Here is a 21,166-nt window from a genome sequence, read left to right as displayed (position 1 = left end):
GAAAAATACTGAATAAACACTAGTAATAAGATACTACTATATATATATATAAAGAAATACTAGTAATAAGATTGCTGCAATTTTTGAGGTGAGACATGACTGGGATCTGAACTGGGGTAGTGGGAATAAAGAAAGAAATGAATGTAAGAGACTTAAGAGATAAAACTGACAACACACGGAAAACAATTATATGTCGTGATGGAGGAAAAATGGGACCAAAGTCAACTAAAATCCTTGGCTTGAAGGACTGGAGAAGATGGCTATACTGTTGTTCAAATGTGTCCGGAATTGGTAGGTTCTTGGTCTCACCGACTTCAAGAATGAAGCCACAGACCCTCGCGGTGAGTGTTACAGCTCTTAAGGTTGCGGGTCTGGAGTTTGTTCCTTCTGATGTTCAGATATGTTCGGAGTTTCTTCCTTCTGGTGAGTTCGTGGTCTCGCTGGCTTCAGGAGTGAAGCTGCAGACCTTCGCGGTGAGTGTTACAGCTCATAAAGGCAGTGTGGACCCAAAAAGTGAGCAGCAGCAAGATTTATTGCAAAAGAAAAAGAACAAAGCTTCCACTGCGTGGAAGGGCACCCGAGCGGGTTGCCACTGCTGGCTCGGGCAGCCTGCTTTTATTCTCTTATGCGGCCCCACCAACATCCTGCTGATTGGTAGAGCCGAGTGGTCTGTTTTGGCAGGGCGCTGATTGGTGCGTTTACAATCCCTGAGCTAGACACAAAGGTTCTCCCTGTCCCCACCAGATTAGCTAGATACAGAGTGTGGACATGAAGGTTCTCCAAGGCCCCACCAGAGTAGCTAGATACAGAGTGTCGATTGGTGCATTCACAAACCCTGAGCTAAACACAGGATGCTGATTGGTGTGTTTACAAACCTTCAGCTAGATACAGAGTGCCCATTGGTGTATTTACAATCCCTGAGCTAGACATAAAGATTCTCCAAGGCTCCACCAGAATAGCTAGATACAGAGTGTGGATCGGTGCATTCACAAACCCTGAGCTAGACACAGGGTGCTGACTGGTGTGTTTACAAACCTTGAGCTAGATACAGAGTGCCAACTGCTGTATTTACAATCCCTGAGCTAGACATAAAGGTTCTCCAAGGCCCCACCAGAGTAGCTAGACACACAGTGTCGATTGGTGCATTCACAAACCCTGAGCTAGACACAGGGTGCTGATCAGTGTGTTTACAAACCTTGAGCTGGATAGAGAGTGCCAACTGGCATATTTACAATCCCTGAGCTAGACATAAAGGTTCTCCAAGGCCCCACCAGAGTAGCTAGATACAGAGTGTGGATTGGTGCATTCACAAACCCTGAGCTAGACACAGGGTGCTGATTGGCGTGTTTACAAACCTTGAGCTAGATACAGAGTGCCGATTGGTGTATTTACAATCCCTGAGCTAGACGTAAAGGTTCTCCACGTCCCCACCAGACTCAGGAGCCCAGCTGGCTTCACCCAGTGGATCCTGCACCAGGGCTGCAGGTGGAGCTGCCTGCCAGTCCCGCGCCATGTGCCCGTACTCCTCAGCACTTGGGTGGTCGATGGGACTGGGCGCCGTGGAGCAGGGGGCAGCGCTCATCGGTGAGGCTTGGGCCGCACAGGAGCCCACAGAAGGGGTGGGAGGCTCAGGCATGGCGGGCTGCAGGTCCTGAGCCCTGCCCCGTGGGAAGGCAGCTAAGGCCTGGCGAGAAATCGAGCGCAGCGCCAGTGGGCTGGCACTGCTGGGGGACCCAGTATACCCTCCGCAGCCGCTGGCCTGGGTGCTAAGCCCCTCATTGCCCGGGGCCGGCAGGGCCGGCTGGCTGCTCCGAGTGCGGGGCCCACCAAGCCCACGCCCACCCGGAACTCCAGCTGGCCAGCAAGTGCCGCGCCCAGCCCCGGTTCCCGCTCGCGCCTCTCCCTCCACACCTCCCTGCAAGCTGAGGGAGCCGGCTCTGGCCTTGGCCAGCCCAGAAAGGGGCTCCCACAGTGCAGCGGCAGGCTGAAGGGCTCCTCAAGTGCCGCCAAAGTGGGAGCCCAGGCAGAGGAGGTGCCGAGAGTGAGCAAGGGCTGTGAGGACTGCCAGCACACTGTCACCTCTCACAAAGAAAGAAATTGCACCATCATAAAATAAATACACTATTCTCAAAAACAGTATTTCTATCAAGATTACATTTGACTGACCTTTGAAGTTATTAATAGTTACCTTCAACAGTCAGAATCATCCATTAGCCACACAGAGGCCAGTCCTAGAAAGACTCAGCTCCAAATGGGTATTTTGAAATTTGTCCATTTAGTTTACCTTAAAAAAGTCAGTAAATAATTTAAATTTATCAAAAAATATAAGATATTCTACAGAAGAAACATTCCACAAATGGAAGTAACTCAAGATTCTCCATAATGAATAGCATTTGCTCAATGAATTTTATAATAGAATCTAATTTTAATGCTCTTGTTAATGAGTTTTAGCATTAACTCATTACATGGCATTTTTAAATATAGTAAACCTTTTTAAATGACACATGTAGCATAATACAACATGATAAACTACTAACAATGCTACTCAAAACAACATAAAATTATAGATACACAATGTAATTAGGGTTAATGCCTAAAAGCAAAAAATTATATCAGTTTTACCATATCACCTTCTTAATATTCAACCTCAGATAACTGACCACTTGGACCAAACTGCTTTGCAGGACACGCTCGTTTCTAAAGATTCACAGACTGATCTTGAACTGAGAAAAAACACACAAACCCAAGTCAACAAGTCAAAGTACAAGGGTAAATGAACAAACAGGGGACAATGGTTGGCCGGGAGCATAAAAATTAGGTAAAAATAAGTGAGGCAAAAGAAACTAACACATTTTGAGGGTCTACTAAAAGTCTGGCACTGGGCTGAGAAACCCAAGTGAACTGATTTCAGAACCCAGACACTCCCCTCCTCCCCAAACTCACTATATAATAAGTCTTTAGATAATTGGGTATAAACTTTAAGAGGGCAGAGAAGGCTTGGTAACCAGCATATTTACGGGATCTAGAACAGCACCTGGCACAGAATAAGTCCTCAATAAATATTTACCAGATGCATGCATAAATGGGTAAGTGGCTAGATGGCTGAAGGATTTTTTTTTTTTAAATGATCTGGACCATGCATACAGAAGGAGATACTGACACCTTAAGCAAGAGAGGACAAGAAATGGTCTCCAAGCTACTATGTTCCCTTCTCTAAGGAGCACAGGACATCACAGTGGAGTGTAAAAGGCATGAGCTCCATCATCAGACCTGGATGGGAAGCCAAGTTTCAGACTTACTCTTACTTTGTCCCTGGGCAAGTTACTACTCGGTGGCTGAAATATGTAGACTAATTCCTTAATCTTGAAGTTGTAAAAAGCCTTAACTAAAATAACATATACAGAGTTTCTAGCAAGTACCTGGCGCATAGTTTTCATACTTAATAAATATAAATCCCTCCATATACTGGGCCAAGGGAAACAACACTGATGCTGACACAGTCCTGATCTTCAAGCCCACAAGAGGAGTCTCAGTGAAAGGAATCCTAGTGTGGTCTACAGCAGGACCAGCTCTTGAGTTTTCAAGAGACAGGGTCTTGCTCTGCCACCCAGGCTGGAGCAAAGCAGCGCAATCATAGCTCACTGCAGCCTCAAACTCCTGGACTCAAGTGATCCTTGCACCTCAGCCTCCCCAGTAGCTGGGACTACAAGCAAGCCCTACTGCGCTCGGCTAATTGTTTTTTATTTTTTGTAGAGACAGGATCTTGCTATGTTGCCCTGGCTGGTCTGACACTTCTGGCCTCAAATGATCCTCCTGCCTCAGCCTCCCAAAATGCTAGGATTTACAGACATGGCCACCACACCCAGCCTCATTTTTAACCATCAATCCCAAAGCCTCACTCATCATATTATGTTAGCAGCATAAACAGTCATAGTATGAGCCTATGTACAACTCAAAAAGGAAACTCGACTCTGCCAGTCCAGTGAAACACAAAACAAAACAATACATTCTCTGTGGCTGACAATTTCACACTTGCCAAAATTATGCATATTTTTCTTTGTTATTATGTCAAAGCTTCTTTCTTGAAAGTATTTGAAGTGTATTTTGTAGATCTGATGAAATTATGAATCATTACAAACTCTTTTTAAGAAAAATTTCCTAAGGGTCCTCTCCAAACTAAGAGATCAAAATAACTGCACATTTGGCTATAATTATGCCTTTATACATTTTCTCTGTCTTATTTCAATAGCATCATATTATATAATGCAGCCCCATTATTAAACATGAAAATAACACCCAAATTTTTTATCCATAATTGAAATGATGAAAATAATTTTTTAACAAGCTCTAATATAGCTTCTTCTTTTGAGTTAGCATTAAAACAAATCATACAAATTATTTTAACTATCCTTCTCCTTACTGCTTATCCACCAGGTGAAGTCAGTTGCAGGTCACCTTAAGCTTATCTTAACTTTAGATGGTACCCTGGGTACATTATTCAACTACAAACTTCAGGGGTATCTACAATGTTTTTTGCAATAGGAATCCACATCACTTAATTCAAACACGATTCCAGATCACCAAACTCAAATACACAGTTAAACAGTTTGTTTTTGGATGAGGTCATTTTATTCACTGCTGATTTTAAATGAACATTATTACAAAGGATGTATATAGCAGGAGAGGCTGGAGAATAGGTGAAAAGGTCTGAACAAAGGAAGACGGTCACACCAGAGACATTTCTCAAGCAAGATAGTTCTCTCTTATGAACAAGATCTGAGTATCATTCATCAAGTCTAGAGAATAATACATAAATGCAACAGGAGATGAATGACATAATATTCTGGTAACTTCAAACCATTTTACAAACCATTTTCTAGCTACAAAATAATAGTAATAGGGGCTTCCAGTTAATGAAAGGACATTTGGAAATTAATGCTGTATAATTAATTGGTGAATGGAGAAATTTAAACTATTTAGGGTAATAGGAGAGGCACACCCTATTTTGATTAGAATCAGCCAGAAGCTATGAGAGAAAGGATGAGTGCCCAGTAGAACAACTCTCTGAAGAGATCTAGGCTGATATGTTGGCAGGGGATAAAGAAGAAAATGTGGGTAGCAAGTCAACACCTTCCTCCGCCCTTGCTGGCTTTGATAGTGCATACATCCCAAGAAGCTTTCTGAAAACAACAATGCTGCCCTAGCAATCTAGCCAGCTAGGAACAGGATTTGCTTATTCTACTATCAAATACTTGTCTGCCTGAAAATTTACCTCTCATTGCTTGTTAACAAGTGACTTTCTAGTAGACATCAATATTCAAAAAATTCTGTTTAAGCATATCAGATTTTCCAGGATCTGATCAGCCCTGGATAACCAGACCACTGGTGTTACTGAACTATGAAGCTATTATTTTTTATTTTTTTAGAGATGGGGTCTTGCTGTATCACCCAGGCTTGAATGCAGTAGCATGATCATGGCTCACTGCAGTCTTGACCTCACAGACTCAAGTGATCCTCCCATCTCAGCCTCCCAAGTAGCTGGGACTTCAGGTACATGCCACCAATACCGGCTAAAGTTTTTTTTGGTGGGGTGTGGGGAAGATAGAGACTGGGTTTTGCTATGTTGCCCAAGCTGGTCTTGAACTTCTGGCCTCATCTGATCCTCCTGCCTCAGCCTCCCAAAGTGCTGGGATTACAGACATGAGCCTCCACGCCCAGCCACAAAGCTATTACTAAAGCAAGTCCTGCTAGCATGAGTGTGGTCCAGTAAGATTTTACAAATCGGCTTTGGCAAACTATGAGCTCCACACCATATCAGAACACAATCTGTTCTTTAACTGTCCATAGTGTACACCCAATTTAATTTGGAACATTTCTTACCACAGATTTCCTGCACTTTCAAATGCATATTAATATCATCTTTCTTTACACAATTACTTATTTTAAATTTTCCTTAGCCTAAGTTTACCCTTTTTTAGACCTAAGATGTGTTTCTTATTGAAAATATTATAATAACTTGACAATTTTTAAGGAGTACTATTAAAAGAAGGTAATCCAAAATACAACGTGGTCTTGTAGAAACTAGGAATGCCCCTCCATATATTGATGTCCTCTCTATTGGAATATTTAATGAGAGTCAAGAAAAGTACACTCTTACACACTTCAAAGGTTGAAATCAACCAATCAGTAAGTTCAACTATGTATTTATTATATCTCATGATGTTAAATTCCAAAGCCACAGCCACAGCCACAATAAAGTATCAATATGGTAAGGCAAGTGAGAATTATATTCATTCATTGAAAAATTACTGAATGCCCAGAATGTGTCATTTATTGAGAGCTTTCAGGCACTGAAGAGTTAAACAGAATACATTGTCCCTGTATTCAAGGATTTTATGGTCTAGGGGGGTAAGCTAAATAAAAAGTTTCAGCCAGGCGCGGTGGCTCACGCCTGTACTTTGGGAGGCCGAGGCGGGCAGATCACAAGGTCAGGAGATCGAGATCATCCTGGCTAACACACTGAAACCCCGTCTCTACTAAAAAAAAATACAAAAAATTAGCGAGACATGGTGGCAGGCGCCTGTAGTCCCAGCTACTAGGGAGGCTGAGGCAGGAGAATGGTGTGAAGCTGGGAGGCGGGGCTTGCAGTGAGCCGAGACTGCACCACTGCACTCCAGCCTGGGCGACAGAGCAAGACTCCGTCTCAAAAAAAAAAAAAAAGTTTCAATAGTACTGTAACAGAGGTATGTGTTATGAAGTAACTAACTCGAGCAAAGCAGAAAAACTCTACAGATGTTAACTTTTAAGCTGGTCCTGAAAGGAAAATAAGAATGTATTCAACAAATCAGAGGAATGTTTAAGGAGAAGAAACAGCAAGGGCACTGAAAGGCAAGAAATCACATTATGCAAGGACTTCACTACCACTAGAACAAACAAGGCTCGGTGACAGGCGAGTGAGAAGAAAGTGATCAACAGGGAAGGCAGAAGCCACATCCAGAGGGCCTCTGCCATATTAAGGCACTCAGCTTCCATCCTACAGATTATAAGGCAACTCCTGAAGCATCTGCCTGAACTGGAGCCTGTCTGTCCTCAGGAGATAATGGGTATTGGGAGTTGTAGCTTTCCTGCGCTCTCCAAGCCTCTCTGGCTTCCTCTTGCTTGGACAGTTGAGACTTGAGGGCAGGGAGAATGGGTGGATACTCTTCCTCCAAATCTAAATGGACATAGGCTGAAAATCATCCTCAGGGTCCTCTTACACCCACCTGATGCTGAATGGCTTCACATAATCTTTAACAGCATGGAATCTTAGAATGGAAAGGGAACCAGTACAGCAGTCTACTTCTCACCTCTGCAAGAATCTGCTCAATACACCTTGACCTACTGCTACACACTGGACAACCACAATGTCCTCCCTGTGCCTTCTTTCCTAAGAATCACTTGCTACAGTCCTCCTAACCTGGCATCACTTGAATTCCTTTCTGAAACTGTCTCCCTCTCTCCTTAAAATGTACTGTCCTTAGAGAGTCACTCTTTAGAATGTACTCTAGTTGGTCAGAAGAAGACAAAAAGAACCCCCATGTTCTCTAACCATGGTAGAGTACCATAGGCACATTAAGTTCTCGGAGCAGAACATGCTATTTCTTGGCTAGCACTGACCTTTACAGAAGTACAGGACCTGGATCATTTTAAATCTGTTGTCAAATAAAACACCTGATCCTTGTTCATATGAACTGTTCTCATAAGCAGCATTTACTTGTCCTTCAAATCACGTATCACAGTTATAATTTAACATTTATATGTGTGATTATTTAAGTAATGTCTACATTCCCAGCCTATAGACTAAGAATACTGAATGCGGCCGGGCATGGTGTCTCACGCCTGTAATCCCAGCACTTTGGGAGGCCGAGGTGGGTGGATCACGAGGTCAAGAGATCGAGACCATCCTGGCTAACACAGTGAAACCCCATCTCTACTAAAAATACAAAAAATTCGCCGGGCGTGGTGGTGGGCGCCTGTAGTCCCAGCTACTCGGGAGGTTGAGGCAGGAGAATGGCATGAACCTGGGAGGCAGAGCTTGCAGTGAGCCAAGATCAGGCCACTGCACTCCAGCCTGGGCAACAGAGCAAGACTCTGTCTCAAAAAAAAAAAAAAAAAGATACTGAATACAGGCACAAAACTAATTTTTGTTGGCTTTTTTTTTTTTTCAATTTCCTTTCCACTGTCATTGTCCTGTGAAGTCTTAGTATAGTGTCTATTCCAAAGGAAAGGTTCAATAAATGTCAGATGAAGAATTAGATACATATATTTAAAAATTACATGAAGCAAGATATATTGTCACCGCAGCAACAAAATCAACATTCTATTGAAGGCCAGTGGAGATTTTTTTCACTTCCTCTGTGGAGAAAAGGTGTCATGGAGGAAGGGACACGCAAGCAGATTCCTCAATGGTGGGGTTTTTGTTTTTGCTTTTGTTTTTTTGAGATGGGATCTCATTCTGTCACCCAGGCTGGAGGGTAGTGGTGCAATCTTAGCTCACTGCAACCTCCACCTCCTGGGCTCCAGTGATCCTCCCATTCCTGCCTCCCGAGTAGCTGGAACCACAGGCACATGCCACCATGCACGGCTAATTTTTTTTTTCTTCTTTTTTTGGTAGAGACAGGGCTTCACCATGTTGTCCAGGCTCTGGTCTCAAACTCCTGAGCTCAAGTGATCCACCTCCCTTGGCCTCCCAAAGTGCTGGGATTATGAATGGTGTTTTAAATAACATTGAAACTAAAGAAAAATATTTGGGCACCAAAACAACCAATAAAAACCATGTTTTTGAAGAATAGCTATGTACATGGGAAAATGCTCATAATATTAAGTTCATAAACAGGATACAAGAGTATGGCTGCCTCTCCCTCCAAAAATCCTGAAAGGAAATAGTTTAAATATTAATAGCAGTTGCTGCTGGGTTATGGGATTACTGGTGATTTTTATTTTCTTCTTTATGCTTTATTGTACCTTCCAATTTTTCTATAATAAAGATTTTTATAATCAGAGGGGAAAATATTTGGATTGTTTAACTCATTTAGGATGAAACAGCTGTATCATTTTAAGTCAGGTTTTATCAAACAGGTTTCTGGACCATTTTTTCACTCTCATACTTTATTTGAATGGTATAAGCATAAGGAATGCTGGATAAGAAGTTTCAGTCCCAAAGAAAATTACAAATTATCATCCTACCCCAATCTTCATAAATTGCATTTACTTTCTAATCTCCTTTTTGGAAAGATGGAAATCTTGATAACATGTGACAAAGGACTTATATTTACAGGTAATACTAGAAAATCAGAAACTAGTACCAGCAAATGCACTTGTCCGCTGAATATTAACTGTTCCCTTTCCCACTCTCCTCCGAGCCCTTCAGATGATGAAACACAGCACCACACTGACAGTCAGCATGTCAGACTGAGGAAAGGGTGGGCTCCTGACGACGAGTCTCTATTAAATGTGAGGAACACAAAGACCCATTATCTACATTACCACACACTTTAGTCCAATTGATTAAAAGGTTGAGAAGTATGCCACAAAACACTGCCTATTACCAAAGAAATGAAGAAAAATATACTCAATATTCCTAAACATGAAACATCTCACTTGTCCCCTGCAATCTATAGGAAATCTGAAATGGGAGATTAAAGTGCCCTTCTATGTCTAAGACTACACAAAATATAAAAAACAGTGGTGGAAAAAACTACCACTTTAAGGAGATGTCAGATTTCCTACAAATAGTACTATCTTAAAAATAGAAATCCAAATAGAAGTAAAAGATTTTCTGAGCAATGATCATCAATCATGTATCTTCCTTAACTAGTCAAAGGTGGCAAAAGGGAAACATAGAAACTATGAAGGAATGCAGTTTCCAGTTAGTTAAATCTATTACCCACTGAGCCATCTAGACAGATGCCTTGTACAACTCATTTTTCTTTCCTCTTAAAAGCCCTAAGCTTTGACCCACTGGCCCCTCTTCTCTCCAGTTACAACTACCTACCCATCTCCTAGGGGTCTGTTTCCCTCAGGACTTCCTGCAGAGGAACCAGCCCTATCTCACCCTTTATCAAGTCTTCCTATCTTTGAAACAATCAGACAAACAAATCTTTGGCGATTCATCAGAAATCAATTCTAATAAACAGGTCAGGCACGGTGGCTCATGCCTGTAATCCCAGCACTTTGAGAGGTCAAGCTAGAAGGAATGCTTGAACCTAGGAGTTCGAGACCAGCCTGGGCAATATAGCAAGACCCTATCTCTACCAAACAACAATAAAAACTAAAAACCTATTTATATAGGTAAGGTGGTAAAAAATACATATGACACACTATGACTACAGAATCAAGAAACCTCAGAAAGCTCTTAAATGAAGAATTTGAATCCTGGCTAAAATGTACGTAGCACTAGGGAGGGTTTTGATTTAAAAACAAATAAATCTGGCTAGCTTTAAGATCCTAAAGCTCCACAGATGATTCTGATGTTCAGCCAGGGCTGAGAACCACTTTCAGAGACTTTCAGACTGTCACTCATGTAATTGTGTATTTAAGCTTCTACCATCTTCTGCAGGAAATATCTTTAGCCTCTCATTCTCTCTATCCATGCAGATCCTAAGTTATCCTATTAAAAAAGAAGAGCACGTGTGACGTGTGGGCCAACAAAGTGCCTCTAGAGTCTGGAATTTGACACGGAAAGGGTAAGCTTCAATTATGTTAAAATCTCAATTAGGTGCATTCATAGCATTTCCCCAGGCTATGAAAAGAAAAGCTACAGTATGCGTAGAAGCTATGCACTCTTAAATCCTTAATGTACACACAGTAGATAATAATATTCATGTGATTTTGTAGATAATTCCTTGTGAATGATCTCCCAAATACATAAGATAAATTAGACTTCTTTGTTTGTAGCTTGGATCAATTAAAGTCTAGGCGGTAGGTTCTGCTTTGACAAAAACCTGAGTCTGTATCTTTTATTGAGTAATTTTTGCACTACTTTTTCAAACTTGTGGTACATTATCCTAAAACGAACAATAATGAACAAAGTATTTTGCAGTATCTACTGACTTAGGGAAAATTAAAAATCATATTTTAGGCCTTCTCAATAAATGCCATTTTCTGCACACTAGAGTCGTTTCTCACAAATTCAACTATTTGAACACCTTGTATGAAGTATGTGCTGTGCACTGTTATCTCAGTTAACAACACACCTTGCTCTGCAGAGTGATCTGTCTTGGCTTTTATCCAAAAGGAAGATGAAATGCAATGTCTTCGTATCATACTGATACTCTAGAAATTAACTTGGATTCATCTTTAGCATAACAAATTGAATCATACCAAAAGCATCTGCCTTAGGTTTTTATTTAAATGTTAAGCACAGTAAAACCAACCATTTTAATGGCTCACGAAACAAGAAAGACACAAAATCCAATAACTTAAGCAACAAAGGGTTATCATGCTGGTTAAGTAGTTTCCTCTATATAAAAGACAATTCTCCACGTGTAGAACAGAAATCGTAACACATTCCTGCTAGAGAACAACTTCTGCAGAGGTGAAATGGTTATCTAGAAGAATAGTTTGAAACATACGTATGCATACCTTTTCAAAAAGTATTTTTATTTAACAAATTTTTATGTGCCTTCTGTTATTCAGACAGCCTGTGTTAACACCTACAGAAGCCACACACACACCCTTCTTGGCTACAGTAATCATGTCTTTGGTTACTGAATTAAAGACAAACTTTAAGATGTGACCTTTAGCTAACTATTTTTTTCTTTTGTTCCTTAGGGTGGCATGATCATAGCTCACTGCAGCCTTGAACTCCTGTGCTCAAGGGATCCTCCCACCTCAGCCTTCTGAGGAGATGGGACTACAGGCGCATACCAGCACACCTGGCCTAGTCAACTATTTTTAAATAGTTCTGTATTAACAATATTTACTCAGTCTTTCTTTTAGTATCTATCCATAACCAAGGGCCAGCTACTGTTCATAGGGAAGATTTTTAACACAAACCAATGAGAAAATTCACAGTAATAAGAAAGTACTCAAGTTTGGATCCTGGTTAAACCTTACACAGCCTCAGGAGATCAACTTGGTCTGTCTAAATCAATGGTACTGGAGGTATGTATTAATGAGATAATACATATGAAAATGATTTTAAACTAAAAATAAAAGGATCATTCAGTTATCTTCTAGTCAGGAGCTGCCAGGGCACACCGAAACAAGTAAAACTGTTCATCTGTTTATTCATCTTTGAAATGTTACCATTTTCTTCTTCCCTTCCCTTTCTTTCTCCCTTTGTTTCTTCCTTTCTTCATTTTACAGATATTTACTGTGCATCTACCATATACCAGATACAGTCGCTGTGATGGTTAATATTCAGTGTCAACTTGACTGGATTGAAGGATGCAAAGTATTGTTCCTGAGTGTGTCTGTGAAGGTGTTGCCAAAGGAGATTAACATCTGAATTAGTGGACTGGGAAAGGCAGACCCACCCTCAATCTGGGTGGGCACCATCTAATCAGCTGCCAGCACAGCCAGAATAAAAGCAAGCAGAAGAATGTGAAGAAACTAGACTGGCTGAGTCTCCCAGCCTACATCTTTCTTCTGTGCTGGATGTCTCCTGCTCTCAAACATTGGAATCCAAGTTCTTCAGCTTTGGGACTTGGACTGGCTTCCTTGCTCCTCAGCTTAGATGGTCTATTGTGGGACCTACAAACTCCCCTTTATATATACATCTATCCTATTAGTTCTGTCCCTCTAGAGAATCCTGACTAATACAGTCACCACACTGTCCAATATGATAGGCAGTAGTCACACATGGCCATTAAGAATTTGAAATGGTACCAGTACAAATTGAGATATACTGTAAGCCTAAGATATACACTAGATTCTGAAAACAAAAGAATGTGCAGGCCGGGTGTGATGGCACATGCTTGTAATCCCAGCACTTTGGGGGGCTGAGGCAGGGAGATCACGAGGTCAGAAGATCGAGACCATCCTGGCCAACATGGTGAAATCCCATCTCTACTAAAAACACAAAAATTAGCTGGGCGTGGTGGCACATGCCTATAATCCTAGCTACTCAGGAGGCTGGGGCAGCACAATCACTTGAACCAGGGAGTCAGAGGTTGCAGTGGGCCAAGATTGCGCCACTGCACTCCAGCCTGGGCAACAGAGCAAGACTTGTTTCAAAAAAAAAAAAGAATGTACAAAAGAAAGTAAAGTGTCTCTAATTTTTTATATGTATTATATGTTGAGATATTTCACATAAATCAGATGAAATAAAATATATTATTAAAATTAAATTCACTTTTCTTTTTACTTTGTCTTAATGCAACTAGAAATATTTAAATATAATAAAGGCACAGCGTACATCTATTGTATAGAGCTATTCTACACCCTGAGGTTTTATTAGTCCTACCTTCGAGGAGACCCTACCCTCGAGGAGCTTTTGTTTCAACACCTATAGCACTAAATTCTTCAGTAATCAGCAGCAAAAACTAAAAACCAGCAACTGTTGTAGAGAAGACTCTGGGATGGAGGCCATACCCACACCTACCTACTTTCCTTTAGTCCTCACTCCACCAAAGGCAGGGCCTATGGTCCTCAGAATAATCAGAGTCAGTAAAATTGTGAGTTATGACCTTGACCATATTGAGGAAGACTGTCTCTACCCTGTTGGGCACTTCTGAGAACACGACCAATTTTAATCAGAACTTCTGAGGGAGAAAGCTTTTAATCTGGGGCTTCGGTAGTTTCAAGGCATCCTTTTTCAGTACTCTGGGTTGTGCCTTAAAAATATTTTAAAAGGTTTCCAACTGTTGAAAGATGTGTCTTAACAATGACACCCTCTCCTGGATTCTAACATCCTCCTTTATTACAAGAGTCCTTTATCACTGTCCTCTCCACAAGTCCGATTAACCCTGACTCTCCTCAATACCTTTCATTCCCCACATCACAGCCAGAGTGCTTCCAGATAAAGAGCAAAAAGCTGAATTAAACAACACAAGTCCATTACAGCAATGCTGAAAGTCCCTACTGATCTGAAGGAGACAGTCAAAGGAAACGCGGGTCAGGCTGACTACAGAAGACATGCCAGTTAAATGTGAGATTACTGGTGGTTTTAAGATTTTAGAGAATATCTGAAGAACGAGTTTAATTTAGACCAAATGGGCCCATATTTCAATAGCAGTTTACCACCAAAAAAGGCATGTTGAGTATTTGAATTTCATATTCCATGTGTTAGAAACTTACCTTAAATTCAAACCACAACATGGCAAATGTTTTGCTGGCCCATACATCTTTCTGGCTGACTACAAACAAATCAAGGCTTCTGAGAGATTCTCTATGCCATAAAAGGCTCTATCTGGTGTAGCAGAAAAGCCCAGAAGCTCCAGTTTCAAGGCGGGCGGTGTCGTTTCATGTTGAACCCATTCCCGTGCACCCACTCATGCTGTTCTCTCGGCTTGGTGTGCCCCTGTCCCTCCTGCCAACTCAAATGTTAGGCCTTCAAGGCCAAGCCCCAAACCCAGGCCCCACACAAACCCAGAATAATCTCCCTCCTTCATTCTCACAGGAACCAATGTATTGAACATAAATCACTTTATCTCTTCCCTAGGGATTTTAAACACCTGCAACTCAGAAAGAAAGCAAAGAAAAAAGTCAGCATGACATCTGAAAATTCATCACCTTCCCTTTCATTCTGTTGGATTTATCTGACTTTTATTCAGCAATAATGCTGTGCCTAACACCAGGGGACATGAAAAGGATGTACAGGCAGAATTCAAGTAATTCGCAGTCTGGCTGAGAAAAAAAAAAAAAGCACATAATGACCCTGCCACCTAACAAACCCTATATGAAAAGAACCAGCAAAGTGCCACTTGAGCCCACGGAAGGGCCCGTCCTCCTGGGTGATTGAAAAAGCCCCACAGAATAGGTAATAAACAAGCAAAGAAGTTAAGAATAAGTAGAAATTCATAACGAAAAGTGGGTGATATGGTTTGGATATTCATGCCTTCCAAATCTCCTGTTGAAATGTGTTCCCCAGTGTGGAAGGTGGGGCCTGGTGGGAGGTACTAGATCATGGAGGCGGATCCCTCATGATGGATTAGCACCATCCCCTTGGTGATAAGTGAGTTCTGGCTCAGTTAGTTCACCTAAGATCTGGTTGTTTAAAAGTGTGTGGCACCTCCCCCTCTGTCGTCCCCCACCACCCCTTCTCCTCCCTTTCCCTTTCATCATGATTGTAAGCTTCCAGAGGCCCTCTCCAGAAGCTGAGCAAATGATTGTGCCATGCTAGTACAGCCTGCAGAACCATGAGCTAATTAAGCCCCTTTTCTTTATAAATTACCCAGTCTTGGATATTCATAGCAATGCAAAAATGAACTAACACAGTGAAAAAGGCATTTCAAAGGCAGTAACGCATGGTATATTAAGAGAAATGAGAGGATGTGCTTAAAACCTTCACACAGAACCATTTTAAAAATATCTTCCAATATATTAAATTATTCATCTGGGCATTTGAGACTCTATATAAATGGAACCCCATCCAGCTTTGCTACATTTCCCAAAGTATAACATAGCAAGTAAGAGTGAACTCTCCAAGACCAGTCCAGGGTCAGAGTTTCAAGTTTCTTAACCTCAATTTCTTCATCTGTAAAATGGGATGCCAATAATACCTACCTCATAGGGTTACTATGTTATTGTTATGAGGAAATGATAATATAAGAACACTTAAAACAGCACAAGTTAAACATTCAATAAACACCAGCATTATTATCATTTATTTTCCTCACTAGACGATGTAGCAATCTGAAGTTGTTATCCTCAATACATGCCTCTATCTGAAAAACTCTTCATAGGTTCAAATCCCACCTAGTAAGACACTGCTTAAATACTACCTCCCACATGAAGCCTTCACTCCCTCTATTCATTGGGGAAATCAGTGTTTCTCCATCCTTTAAACTCCCAGAATATTCTGCTGGGCCTCTCTGGGGTACCCATCACTGTATTATGATTATGATCACTTCTGATTTCCTCGACAAGGCTACAACTCTTTAGGAGCAGAAACTATATCTTACTGATCTTGGTCTTCCCCAGAGAACTGATCTTTCACATATGGGCACTCAATATTTGCTGTTGAACAAATAAAAATACTCTCTTCTTTAATTAAGAACAGACTGGCGCTTTTAAAAGTGCTATAATATCTATCAAGCGATTCATCCTAATTACCAAAAAAACCCTTACCGAGGGAGAAACCCTAGAGCAATTCTACACAGCTCAGTCATTAGTGACTCCTACAGAAGTCAAGAACAAGATGTTGTTCTTAAAGTGACCCACAACTGCCAAAATGGAGTCACCTTCGGACTGCTACTGGCTAAACGAATCTCTCTCCTTCCTTCTTAATTCTCCGAACAAGTTCTAATGTAAATTTGTTTAGGCTTTTGTTATCTTTCTGTTATGTATTTACAAAAGGTGGGACAAAGTATCCATATCATATTCATTGCTTATCCAGATTCTAAAGCCTATTTCATCCGGTTATGTTTTCTCTACCCAAGTAAAGAAAAGCTAGCCTAGAACCACCCCAAACACTTGGCTTATGCAATAATAATGTCAGCACCAAACTACACAGAATTCTTAGCTTTAGCGCCTTTCTCCCTAGTGAAAGCAGAGGGGAAGAGCACCTAACCCAGAAATTACCACTGTCCTCTGACACTATTCTAACTAGACAGCATAATTATTGCTAAGTATTACTTGATTAAAATTCTAAACTTTAATTAGCAGAAAAAAATGTTAACTTGGATTGGTTTCCTCTTACAAGTAGAAACATTCTCACATTTAAGCACACTCAAGGAATTCAGACATTCTTCATTTACTATGCAGTACTGATGACTTTTAAAAAGAACCTCAAAAATTTAAACAAAAAAAGAGAAAATAGGATAAAGCAGAACTCAAACAGTACTACCCCTTCTCTAAAATATGTAAATGCAGTTATTTTCACAATATTACAATGGGTATCATGGATTCAAAAAGGAATTAGGCATAGAAAGATAGTAAGGTTATCATACCAGAAATATATTCACAGAGAAGAGGGCACCAAGAATTAACAACCTGACCAGCACAGTCTATCAGAAATATAGAAAATCATCACATGCAGTTGCCCACAAAGTACCAAAGTAAGTCTGTTGAATTCAATAATAATGTTACTTTATGATAAAGATTATTTTGAATATTTCTAGGACTAAAAGATCATAAGGAAAGGGAGTTCACTGGAATAGCTTCTAAAACAAGAATCCACCCGATTTTTCAAGTGCTAAAGCTGTTTATACTTTATGTCAACAAATACAAACATTCAGTTATATAACTCTATTTTCTATTTTTTAAACTATTTTTAATATACCCATCACCATTTTCACAAAATTAGCAAAATCATTATAAATTTACCTTTTCCTCTATAATCTAGCTTCTTTCAAATATACGAATATGAAGGGCGGGGTGAGGGGGGATTCCAAACTCATTAAATAAGTCATATTGGGGCCAGGCGTGCTGGCTCATGCCTGTAATCCCAGCACTTTGGGAGGACGAGGCGGGCAGATCACGAGGTCGGGAGATCGACACCATCCTGGCTAACACAGTGAAACCCCGTCTCTACTGAAAATACAAAAAATTAGCCAGGCACCGTGGTGGGCGCCTGTAATCCCAGCTACTGGGAAGGCTTAGGCAAGAGAATTCACTTGAACCCGGGAGGCGGAGGTTGCAGTGAGCCGAGATCACGCCACTGGACTTCGGCCCAGGCGACAGTGCCAGACTCCGTCTCAAAATAAAATAAAATAAAATAAGTCATATCAATGAATGTCTTACATTTTGTCCAAATGCCAGTTGCACTATGGAGGTAATAGTCAATTATTAATATTCCTTTCTTCCTTCATTTCTTCCCATTAAGGGTGGGAAACTTCTACTTTTCCTCACTTGTGAAATATGCTTTAAGAGGCTTAGATGGGCAGCATATTGCTGCTAAGCTGCTAGTACTTGGATCTTTGGTCTTCAAGTGCCCTGGATTTTATACTCAAACATGACAATAACTACATAAGTATTATGATGATTAAGAGATCAGACAGGGCTGGATCTAAAAGGCCTGAAAAATAGATACTGTATCCCTACTCTACTTGGGATCATTTCCCTGCTTCCCAAGGCTAAGAGCTATGGCTCTCTATCAAGGTCTACCAACCCTGACATTGCATAGATTTTAGATTTCTTCTACCCTGCTATCCAAAAAACTTAACAGTCCTGTATCCTATTCTCTTGAAGTCTTGTTCTCCAGATAAAACAAAATTTTTGTCCAGAGGCCAAAGGCAGATAACATCCCAGGATATAACTTCTTCAGTAACAACACAGGCAATTAACAGGAACCTTTGGAATGCATCACAAAATACCAGACTGAACATGGAGCAATTTAGAGGCCTGTAAGTTCTTGAGCATTTAAGTACCGCATTTGGGCAGCTGTCTACCTTCATGCAGGACTGTATCTGGGATATGAAGAAGTTATGAGACGAGCGTCATTTTACAAAGTATTGGACAAGTTTTACACCACAAAGGATATTCAACTAAAAGTTATCTACAAGAAGCATTCAATTATCAAAGGACATAAACACAAATAATTTAATTCCTAACTATCCAAAAGTATGTTAATTATTCCATACACAATTTTACACATATTAGGTGTGTTTTTAAACCCCTTTCTGTCTATTACCTTACAAGTAAGATACCCTTAACAACTCTGTGAAGTTTACATTGCTGGGTGAAGAAACTAGCAGTATATTTACATGACTTAGATTAAAATGGCAACTCTGTGACTTTCAAATCCTAGGTCAAAGAAACCTGTATTCTATATAATAGGCCTTCTTTTCAAAAAGAAGGCACTTGAAAGAATATGGCAATAATAAATTATCAAAACACAAAAAATAGCTAATCATTTACAAAAACATTTTATGTGATAGTGAGATCCATAACAAAAAAAGACAGTATTAAAATTGTAAAATGGAAAATGTATAATACCGCTCAATGTCTACCAAACCAAGCACAAAGAAAGTAAACACCACTAATACTTTCTAACGTAAATGAAATCTATAGCAAGAAATACATTAGTTTTCAAATCACTGAAATAGACACCATACGCATGCGCGCGCGCACACACACACACACTCTTTTTTCCTTACATGGCAAAAGGTAACACTGAATTAGTGTTTTATATTTTAAAGATCAGGTTAACAACAATGTATGTCAATTAAAAGCCTTACTGTGCCAGGTACAGTGGCTCACGCCTATAATCCCAACACTTTGGAAGGCTGAGGTAGGAGGCTCACTTGAGGCCAATACTGGGCAACATAGCGAGACCACATTTCTTTAAAAAAAAAAAAAATTGTAATTAGCCAGGCATGGTGGCCTGCACCTGTAGTCATAGCTACTTGGGAGGGTGAGGTTGGAAGATTGCTCAGGCCCAGGAGTTTGAAGCTGCAGTGAGCAATGATCAGGCCACTGTATTCCAGCCTGGGCAACAGAGTGAGACCCAGTCTCTTAAAGAAAAAAAAAAGAAAAGAAAGAAAGAAAGTCTTAATGTAATGTAAGTAAGTGGATGACACTTACCTCCATTCCCTCTGGAAATGACAACAAAGAACATGACAGAAAAATATGAAAAAAAAAGGCAACAGCATATGAGATGTCAACAAAATTCGGACAGATGGAAAAGCAACAGATAACTGGAAATTGATTTAGCAAACTGGAGAAAGCTGAAAACGAAGTGTGAGGAAGTCACCAGGAGGAAGCAACCTATTCATGATACAGAACTTCAGAACGGCTAAGAAACTGAGGTACTAAGGGGTGAGGCTGAAAACGAGAAGAACTAGATCAATAAGGGGACTCCCATTGAAATGGCAGGGCCCAAACAGATCATCCAGAGGCAAAGGAATGCCAGCCTCACCACACACAGAGCTTCTAATCAACTTTTAAATAAAGAGTATTACCATGAAGAGTATAATTATGAAAAGCAACATTTCATAATTATAAAGGAGACAATTCATGAAGACATACAATTATGAATGTGTACACATCTCAAAATAAATGAAGCAACAACAGACATAATCAATAAAAAAGGACAATGACAAAATCATCATAGATTTTCAATGTATCACTCAGTAAGTGATAGAAAAATTAGACCAAAAAAAAATCAGGAATGACCTAGAAGATCTGAAAAAACACTATCAACCTAATTAACATTCACAGAAAATGTGGCAATTGAAAAAGACACATTCCTTTCAAATGCACATGGTACATTTATCAAGACAGATCATATCATATGGTGGGCTCTCAATAAAAGGATTGAAATTCCACAAATATTCTCTGACCACAACAGAATTAAATTAGAAATCAATAACAACAGGATATCTAAGAAAACCCCCAATGTATGGAACAACACACCTCCAGAGCTCATAGGTCAAAAATGAAACCAAAAAGGAAATCAGAAAACATCTGAACCAAATGGCCACAAATAGAAAATGTGAAAAATTGGAGGATGCAGCCAAAACAAGTGCTTAGAGAGAATCTTATTTTAAATGCTTAATAAAAGAAAATAAGAAAGATCTACCACAGTTACCTAAGGTTCCACCTTAAGAAACAAGAAAAAGAGCAAACTAAACCCAAAATAGAAAGAAGAAAACAGAAAACAGAAGTCACTGAAATGAAAAAAAGACAACAGAAAAAATTAACACAGCCAAAAGCTGAGTCTTTAAAAGTACTATATCGACAAAACCGACAAACTTTTAGTTAGAGTGATCAACAAAAAAAGAGACAAAACACAAATCATCAGTATCAGAAATGGAAATACAAAACCAAAAAACCAGAGATCCTATAGACATTTAAGAAGATTATAAGAGAACACAATGTTTAACTATGCCAACAAACTCAACAACTTACATGAAATGGACAAATTTCTTGGAAAATTGAACCTATCAAAAATGACACAAGAAAGAAAAAGTCTGAGTAGCCATATATTTTTTAAAGACATCAAATCTGTTATTTAAAATATTTCAAAAATGGAAATTCTAAGTCCATATGATTTCACCGGCAAATTCTATGAAACATTCAA

At 40.1% G+C, this 21,166-nt stretch overlaps 1 protein-coding gene across 9 annotated transcripts in view; it reads right to left on the bottom strand.

Moving 5' to 3' along the window:
- Window positions 1-21,166, bottom strand: part of SIPA1L1 (signal induced proliferation associated 1 like 1) — a 433,967-nt gene that overhangs the window by 356,854 nt on the left and 55,947 nt on the right. The window lies entirely within an intron of this gene.

The sequence above is a fragment of the Nomascus leucogenys genome, chromosome 1a (genome assembly GCF_006542625.1).
Source record: "Nomascus leucogenys isolate Asia chromosome 1a, Asia_NLE_v1, whole genome shotgun sequence".
In the NCBI taxonomy this organism is placed as follows: Eukaryota; Metazoa; Chordata; class Mammalia; order Primates; family Hylobatidae; genus Nomascus; species Nomascus leucogenys.
Note: the sequence above shows the minus strand (reverse complement) of the source record. Positions and strands in the feature narration are given on the sequence as shown.